At 43.9% G+C, this 9,970-nt stretch overlaps 1 pseudogene; it reads right to left on the reverse strand.

Annotated features, from left to right (window-relative positions):
* Window positions 1-2,263: 2,263 nt before the first annotated feature.
* Window positions 2,264-2,381, reverse strand: LOC124722175 (annotated as a pseudogene).
* Between the last annotated feature and the right edge of the window lie 7,589 nt (window positions 2,382-9,970).

Raw genomic sequence — 9,970 nt, forward strand, 5'->3', positions numbered from 1 at the left:
GCGCGCCAACATCCAGCTTCTGCAACAGCGACGGCCGACAATGAGTGACTGTCGCCACCTCCTCGATCGACGGCTTCAAACCTTCAATCAACCAACAAGGAAGACTGGAATCACGTTAAGTTTTAGAACTGTATGGCAGACCTCAGCTTTTCAAACTGTTCCATTTTCGTAACTATAATCAGAATCAAAGTTCACTATTAATAAAATGTTAATCAGGCCCACCAGATCCTGTTACTGTATCTTAGGTATCTTTCAATATGACAATAAATTTGACAGAAATAAATTTAACGCCAAAGAATGATTATATGAAAAGAGGAAAATTTTAAATTAGGGCAGGGCCTTGGAGGCCCTGCATATGCATTCACGTGTGTTTTTGGCACCATGCATCCTAGGGTTAAAGACATTCTTGACTAACATTAACTCACTACGCCCAATGTCAAAGATAAGTAACGCACAAAACTGTTACAGCGCGTATTTAAAGCAAACCTAATCTGCATCCTCATAGGGCCATCCGGACTCCTGGCTGAAAATGACTTACAAGTTCGTGACGCCCTCCATCGGTAATGCTGGAATTCAATATGGTGCTGGCTCACCCTTAGACTTGTGACAGCTTCCACTCTCGCAGGCATACGTTCAATCAGGTGCGGGAAGCTTTCTTCGGGAATGGCAGCCCATTCTTCACGCAGTGCTGCACTGACGAGAAGTAGCGATGTCGGTCGATGAGGCCTGGCTCAAAGTCGGCGTTCCAAAACATTCCAAAGGTGTTCTACAGGATTCAGGTCAGGACTCTGTGCAGGCCAGTCCATTACAGGTATGTTATTGTCGTGTAAACACTCCATCACAGGCTGTAAATTATGAACTGGTGCTCGACCGTGTTGCAAGATGCAATCGCCATCCCCAAATTTCTCTTCAACAGTAGGAAGCAAGAAGGTGCTTAAAACATCAATGTAGGCCTGTGCTGTGATAGTGCCACACAATAAAACAAGGCTGCTAACCCCTTCCATGAAAAACACTACCATACCTTAGCACTACCGCCTCCGAAATTTACTGTTGGCACTACACACGGTGTCAGATGACGTTCACCGGGCATTCGCCATATCCACACCCTGCCATTGGATCGCCACATTGTGTACCGTGATTCGTCACTCAACAAAATGTTTTTCCACTGTTCAATCGTCCAATGTTTACGCTCCTTACACCAAGCGAGGCGTCGTGTGGCATTTACCGGCCTGATGTGTGGCTTGTGAGCAGCCGCTCGATTGTGAAATCCCAGTTTCCTCACCTCCCACCTAACAGTCATAGTGCTCGCAGTGGATCCTGATGCAGTTCGGAATTCTTGTGTGATGGTGTGGATAGATGTCAGCCTATTACGCATTGCGACCCTCTTCAACTATCGACGTTCTCTGTCAGTCAACAGATGAGGTCGGCCTGTACGCTTTCGTGCTGTACATGTCCCTTCACGTTTCCACTTCACTATCACATGGGAAACAGTGGACCTAGGGATGTTTAGGAGTGTAGAAATCTCGCGTACAGGCGTATGACACAAGTGACAGTCAATCACCAGACCATGTTCGAAGTCTGTGAGTTCCGCGGAGCGTCCCATTCTGGTCTCTCACGATACCTAATGACTACTCAGGTTGCTGATATGGGGTACCTGGTAGTATGTGGCAGCACAATGTACCTAATATGAGAAACGTATATTTTTGGGGGTGTCCGGATGCTTTTGATCACATGGTATATATATAATGTGTGTGTTTGAGAGAGAGAGAGAGAGAGAGAGAGAGAGAGAGAGAGGAATATAGTAGGAAGCATTTCATTCTGCATCAGATAGAAATTCTACTACAACGTAAACAGTCAATTAGAAACCTTTAAATGGCTAGCATGTCGCCATATAAATGTATGTGGATATATGTGTGGATTTTGTAACTGAATTGCATCTCCTCAAACAGAGACCGCAAAATGATTTTCGTTGCTGCGTTACCAGCATGTCAACTCGACACACGTTGGGCAATGAACAAACGAATGGACGTATGTGTATACACGTGTATGCTTAGGTGCATAGGACTCCATCTTCAGGCCACAAGTGGCCCATTGGGACCATCCGACCGCCGTATCATCCTCAGCTGAGGATACGGATAGGAGGGGCGTGTGGTCAGCACACCACTCCCCCGGTCGTTAGGATGGTTTTCTTTGACCTTAGCCGCTACTATTCGGTCGCGTAGCTCCTCAGTTGCCATCACGAAGCTGAGTGCACCCCGAAAAATGGCAACAGCTCATGGCGGCCTGGATGGTCACCCATCCAAGTGCCGGCCACGCCCGACAGGGCTTAACTTCGGTGATCTGACGGAAACCGGTGTATCCACTGCGGCAAGGCCATTGCCTATTTATGTGTATGGTTATGTGTAAATGTATACACAGGGTGTTCCAGATAAGGTGTTCTTCTCCGTAACTTTCAGAGTAACAGGTGAACGGAGTATTTATTTAAACAGGTAAACGTAAGACATGTTGCTCTTTCTTCAGATTTATGAACATAGTTCATTTAGTTATTATCAGAGCGTCAATTTTTAAATAGATAATTTTTTCTACCATGGAGCTGTTGTACTTAAATCAACAATGTATAAATCAGTTTCAACAACTGAGTTAAAATGTTCTAGTCTACGTAACTAGGTCGCCACACGTACCTCTTCAGTTCCTTCCTATACAGTAGACCTCTCGATTACTCTGCCGGTAACTTCTTCAGGAAATTTTGGTGTTCACAATTAGCTGAAAGCTACCAAAGACCTGTGTCACGCTCACTTATAAAATGGTGCTTTTACCGAGCTTGTTCTGAAGAAATGCTGTTATTGGGTAAAAATCATCCGGCTGCTAATGACGAACTATCTTCATTGGGTAGCTAAAAAGTAAATTCGTATAACATGACTGACTGGGAGTCCCTGAAGAGGGATAATAAGTCGCCTGTTCGCAAGTTCTTTCTGTTGGACGTTACTTCGAAGACTAGCGGGCCATTTACCTATCGCAGTAATCCTACTCGGGAAAGGGGACCTACTGTTTAAAGTGTAAAGCGTCCAGTGTCGTTCCTGGCGTAACTTCACATCAATGAGAGGTGTAGGTTACCGTAAAGGCAGACTGAAACATTTCCATTGTCTGACTGGGATTCGATCTTACGATTCCCGACCAAGAAGCCCTTGAGTAGGTAAACCTTATCCTTTCGTATTTCCTTTAAAAAGAGTTCAGTAGCGGTTCCAGGCTTTTATTTTCATTAACACGTAAGGCTCGCAACAACAAAATGTTGAGCACTGCTTGCCTCTGGGCTGAGCTGTGGGGAGAGGTGGTATCTTTTGACAAACATTCCCCCTCTCTTATAGACCCTGTTCCGCTACTTGTCCAATAACGATGGTCCACCAATAGCAGCCGGCAAAATGTCACCCCATAAATGGTTCAAATGGCTCTGAGCACTATGGGAGTCAACTGCTGAGGTCATAAGTCCCCTAGAACTTAGAACTACTTAAACCTAACTAACCTAAGGACAACACACACATCCATGCCCGAGGCAGGATTCGAACCTGCGACCGTAGCGGTCGCGCGGTTCCACACTGAAGCGCCAGAACCGCTCGGCCACCAGCAGCCGGCTGTCACCCCATAGTCCAACTTCTTGTGAACAAGTGCAAGAAACTCCCTTTAATAAGTGACCGTGACGCTGGTCTTTGATAGTGTTCAGTTAATCAAAAACACATGAACATCCTGAAGAAGTTCCCAACAGAGAGGTCAAAGCGTCGATTGTATGAGAAAAAACTGAAGAGTAACATGACTAGGTCTAATAATTCAGTATATTTTACCTTCACTAACGATTTCAACGAAAACCTGCAGTCAAACAATTTAAATCAACTTTCTATCAATTTAAGCTAGCAAGCTAGATATGTTCAAAGTTTTAGATGTGAGATTTAGAAAGCATGTGGAACGTTCTGTCAATCATTAAGTTTCTCTACGAGAGAAATCTGCTGCTTGGCCATGCATTCGAAAACTAATGGGTGATCGTCCTCATCACTGGAAAGCCTGCGAATCAGTTACCCAATTACCTCGACATTGTCGTTTGCGGCCGATGTCGACAGCCTTCCTTACCGATCAGCATTATCCATGTCTGTGCGGTTTTTGTCAGATTGTTCCACTATGGCTGGGCGCAACATTGCATTTGGTCCATATAGCGCCAGAATTTCACGGTGATTCTGTATTCAATTTAGTCGTTTTGATCATAAGAATCGTACTGTCCCTCGTACTTCAATTTTGGAGTACGCTGGCAGTTGCCGCTCAGTTTCACCTGAAGCATGCGAAGCATCTGTTATCTATACCACAAGAGAAATGTGTCTGCAGGAAACCAGAACCAAGTACTCCTTTCTCACAATTAGCCACTCGTTGCGCAATGGTCTTAACATGCGAGGGTGTGTTCAAACGAGTGCCCATAGTTCTGGGTGCACAACTTAATGCTCCCTCTAAATGACCTGCGGACGAGATGTAAAGTTGCTTGAGGGTGGAAAAAGAAAAGAAAGAGGTACGTAATAAAAGAACAGTGTAGGTGGCGAAAAAAATGATGTGCCTCAGAAACGTGAGGATAAAGAAACTTAATTGGGAGAAGATAGGAGCATTTGCTTTACATTTCGGTCGAGAGAAAACATGCTATGCATTAATTTTTGGGGAAATTTTCATGATATTGGTGGAAGGAAGCGCTACCGCCTTTCTTAAATGAAACGGGATATATAATTCTGCGTGGAATGCAGGCTAGCTTGTTGCATAGGTGAGCAGTAGCAACAGAAAAGTTGGCGATCATTCTTGACGAAGTGATGGTGTAAGACACGAGAAAACATGGCAATTTAACAATATGAGCAGACTGATGCCATATTCGACCGGCACTATTTGATGGTTTCAGTTTTACAGTTCACGATACATTTTTACTTACGAATCAGTAGACAAATATGGACAACTGCGGTAACAATGTTGTCTTTAATACGAGAGTAATCTTTCCCGTTCTGACTTTTTAACGTACGTTAACATAATATTTCGTAGCTAAAATTCGTCATGCTATTGTCTTATTTTGGAATAAACAGTAACAGAAGGAAGTACGTATCAATTGTGTTAATCATCATTGGTTTTTCTCTTATACATTCTGTTAAGTACAAATTGTCAAATTTAATATTGGTCGACACGAACAAAATTCTGTTCGAGAGATTAAAAATAATAATTTATTTTTCATTACCTTTTATTCATTTTTTCTGATCGAATTTACGGAGCAAACTTCGATAAAAGTAATCCCCGTAGTGAAATGTAGTTGAATATAGGAGAGTAAACGGCACTGAAATATCTCGAACCTTCCATTTTACATGAAAAGTTAATTTGAGAATATAAAGCTATTTTTTTTGTAACATTTAAATTTCCACTTCTAAATATATGTATATTTACTATAAATTCTTTTTGTTTATAAATTTATCTGTCATTCTAAAAGATTGTTTTTGAGAACCATTCAAACTGAGTCCTGACGTTTTGCCAGTTGTGTCTTAGTTCTTCTGTAACCTCTCATAAGCGCAAACTGCTTGTCATTTGTCGGCGTAAAAAGTATGTCTTTGTTGACTCACAACTTTTTTTGTGATGAGTAGGAATTGTTTTGTGAAAAACAAGTATTATGTGAAGTGTTTACAAAACGTCACGATATAGAAAAATAATAAGAGGATTATTCGGCAAACGGTGTTTTTACTAAGGCAAGTAAGACATGTGGGCTGTTAGACTAAAACAACATGAATGAGCCTACATATGAACTTCGAGTGGTCATACCAGCAGTAAATAACTTAATATTATTAACGCACCCATTTCTGGAGAATTGAGATATAACACGAACAGTTGAGACACTAGTTAAGTGAGACTTTGGGAATCGATTACGATGAGGTGCGAGATATTTGATCTCCGATTCGACGTAGTGTGGTGCCCTACTGACAGTTGTCATAAGAATTGCAGAGGCAGGTAGGGAACACGGATGCAAGGATGCAGGGGGGGTGGCGTCGGTAGCTGCGAGCTGCGCCACAGAAGACGACCTCCAGCTGCCTGCCGTGTTGGGCTGCGAGGCCAGACGGTTGGCGTCCGCGTGGCGGCCATCGATCGCGGCCACGCCCCCTCGGCGTCGTGTGACCCGCGGCCTTCGCTGTCACGACACGCCCCTTGCTCTACGTCCCTCCGTGGTGTGCCGCACATCACTCCGCTCGCAGCAAAAGGCTGGGCAATGTCGCGGTTACCCAACGAGTTCTTCCGCTTACATTGAAAGACTGTGTGAGGGGGAAGATCCGTCTGATGCGATAGAAGAAGGAAGAGGAGTAGATTTAGGAGAGCTAGGGGATCCAGTATTAGAATCAGAATTTAAAAGAGTTTTGGAGGACATAAAGGCAAATAAGGCAGAAAGGATCGATAGTATTCCACCAGAATGTCTAGAATCATTGGGGAAGTGGCAACAAAACAACTGTTGACGTTAATGTGTAGAATGTATGAGTCTGGCGATATACCATCTACTTTCGGAAAAATATCATCCACACAATTCCGAAGACTGCAAGAGCTGACAAGTGCGAGAATTATAGCACAATCAACTAAACATCTCATGCATCCAAGTTGCTGATAAGAATAATATACTGAAGACTGAAAAAGAAAATTGAGGATGTGCTAGATGACGACCAGTTTGGTTTTAGGAGGGGTAAAGGCACGAGAGAGGCAATTCTGACATTGCGGTTGATTATGAAAGCAACGGTAAAGAAAAATCAAGACACTTTCATAGGCTTTGTCGACCTGGAAAAAGCATTCGACAACGTAAACTGGTGCAAGATTTTCGAAATTCTGAGAAAAACAGGTGTAAGCTATAGGGAGAGACGGGTAATATACAATATGTACAACAACAAGCGAGAGCAACTAAGAACGAAATGCTCGCATTAAAAGGGGATGTAGTCTTTCGCCCCTACTGTTCAATCGAAGAAACGGTGATGAAAATAAAAGAAAGGTTTAGGAGTGGAATTAAAATTCAAGGTGAAAGGATATCAATGATTCGCTGATGACATTGCTATCCTGAGTGAAACTGAAGAAGAATTACATGATCTGCTGAATGGAATGAACAATCTAATGAGTACAGAAAATGGACTGAGAGTAAATCGAAGAAATGTAATGAGAAGCAGAACAAATGAGGACAGCGAGAAACCTAACATCAGGATTGATGGCCACGAAGCAGACGAAGTTAAGGAATTCTGCCATCTAGGTAGAAAAATAACCAATGACGGACAGAATAAGGAGGACATCAAAAGCAGACTACCTATGGCAAAAATGGCATACCTGGCCAAGAGAAGTCTATTAGTATCAAACATAGGCCTTAATTTGAGGAAGAAATTTCTGAGAATATACGTGTGGAGTACATCAGTCTATGGTAGTGAAACATGGACTGTGAAAATTCCCGAACAGAAGAGAATCGATGCATTTGAGATGTGGTGCTACAGACGAATGTTGAAAATAAGGTGGACAGTAAGAGAAGGAACGAAGAGATTCTGTGCAGAATCGGTGAGGAAAGGAATATGTGGAAAACACTGATAAGGAGAAGTAGGATGATAGGACATGTGTTAACACCTGAGTGAATGACTTCCATGGGTCCGCAGCTCGTGGTCGTGCGGTAGCGTTCTCGCTTCCCGCGCCCGGGTTCCCGGGTTCGATTCCCGGCGGGGTCAGGGATTTTCTCTGCCTCGTGATGACTGAGTGTTGTGTGATGTCCTTAGGTTAGTTAGGTTTAAGTAGTTCTAAGCTCTAGGGGACTGATGACCTCAGATGTTAAGTCCCATAGTGCTCAGACCCATATAATACACCCAGCAAATAATTGAGGACGTCGTTTGCAAGTGCTACCCTGAGATAAAACGGTTGGCGCAGAAGAGGAATTCGTGGCGGGCCGCATCAAACCAGTCGGAAGACTGATGACCCCAAATAATAACTTCCGGACAAAAAAGGGAAAAGAAGTGCTACACGACGAGAGAACCACCGTAAAAAACTAGCAAACATGTGGTAATTTTCACTAATCTAATCGCAAATACATGACTTAATCTCATATTGATTCAGAAACTTATCCAATTAATAAATCATGAATTACGAAACCTGCACCAGACTGACTGGGACTCTAATTATTTATTAATTCATTAATTCTATACCACCATCTAAATAACGATACTGGACGGCTACATATCGAATTACATTCAATCAAATCATTGTGACAATGTCCGTGGCAGACAGTGGTGGGTTCGCGTGTCACTGGGCGGAAGGCCGTGCGGCTGGCTCCCACCGTCTTAGCAACAGGTACGAGCTGCTACTCAGCGTTGATGATAACTGTGAGCCAGCACGGGATGCCTCTCCTGTTCGGCGAGCGGTCGAATTTCCTACCCAGTCAGGATAAGTACTGAAGGTGGGTATGCTTGTCATTGGGAGCTCCAATGTGGCGGGTGATGGGGCGCCTCAGGGAGATAGCAGGCAAGGCGAGAGAGAATTCCAGTATGCATTCGATATGTTTGCCGGGAGGTCTCATCCGTGACGTGGAGGAGGCACTACCGGTGGCTATCGAGCGCACTGGGTACAATCGGCTGCATGTAGTGGCACATGTCGGCACGAATGACGACTGCCGCTTGGGTTCTGAGGCCATTCTCTGCTCCTTTCGGCGGCTGGCTGATTTAGTGAAGGCAAATAGCAACGCACGCGGGGGTGCAAGTTAAGCTGTCTATTTGTAGCATCGTACCCTGAGTGGATAGCGATCCTCTGGTTCGGAGCAGAGTGGAAGGTCTAAACCAGAGGCTCAGACGACTATGCGACGGTATCGGATGCGAATTTCTCGACTTCCGCTGTCGGGCGCAGAATTGTAGGGTTCCCCTTAATAGGTCAGGTGTGCACTACAAGCAGTAAGAGGCTAATAGCGTAGCGGGGTACATGTGGACTGCACATGGGGCTTTTTTTAGGTTAGAGAACCCCACCCCTAGGATCAAACACGATTTGCCTGTTAAATCAGCCACAGTGACCTCAGAGAATCTTGGTCCTCCAACATCAGATATAGAAAATATTAATATGATTTTAGTAAACTGCAGGAGCATCCAAGCAAAGATCCCTGAATTAGTATCGCTTACTGAAGGTTATAATGCACAAATAATATTGGGAACAGAAAGCTGGTGGAAACCAGACGTCAGTGACAACGAAATCCTAAGTTAGTCGCCAATGGTGGAGCCGTGTTTATTTCAGTAAAATATTCGATAAAATCCAGCGAGTTGATCACGGATTCCGAATGTGAATTAATCTGGTTGAAACTGAGTATAAAAGAACGGTCAAAAATGGTGTTCGGATGCTTTTATACACCACCGCGAGGTGATCACGGATTCCGAATGTGAATTAATCTGGTTGAAACTGAGTATAAAAGAACGGTCAAAAATGGTGTTCGGATGCTTTTATACACCACCTGGGTCAGGATCTGTAGTTGTAGAGCACTTCAGACAGAACTTGCAGAATATCATTAGTAATTTTCCTGATAATGCCGTTGTAATAGGGAATGACTTCAACTTGCCAGGTACAGATCGGGAGTGCTATGCCCTCGAAATTGGTGCCAGAGACAGGGATTCGCGTGGCATTGTTCTGTACGTCTTGTCCGAAAATTACCTTGAGCAGACAATTAGAGCACCAACTGGTGAGGGTAACGTCTTACACCTCCTGGCAACAGGCAGACCTGAACTTGTGGCATCATTTAACGTAGAGGAAGGTATCAGTGATCATAAGACTGTGACAGCATCTGCGACGACGGGTCATACAAGGAATGTTAAGAAAGGTAGGATGGTATATTTGCTCAGAAAGAGTGATAGGATACAAATTTCAGAATATCGCAGCAGCCGGCATCAAATATTCTGTGATGAGGATGGCTCTGAGCACTATGCGACTTAAC

The sequence above is a fragment of the Schistocerca piceifrons genome, chromosome 1, assembly GCF_021461385.2.
Source record: "Schistocerca piceifrons isolate TAMUIC-IGC-003096 chromosome 1, iqSchPice1.1, whole genome shotgun sequence".
In the NCBI taxonomy this organism is placed as follows: domain Eukaryota; kingdom Metazoa; phylum Arthropoda; class Insecta; order Orthoptera; family Acrididae; genus Schistocerca; species Schistocerca piceifrons.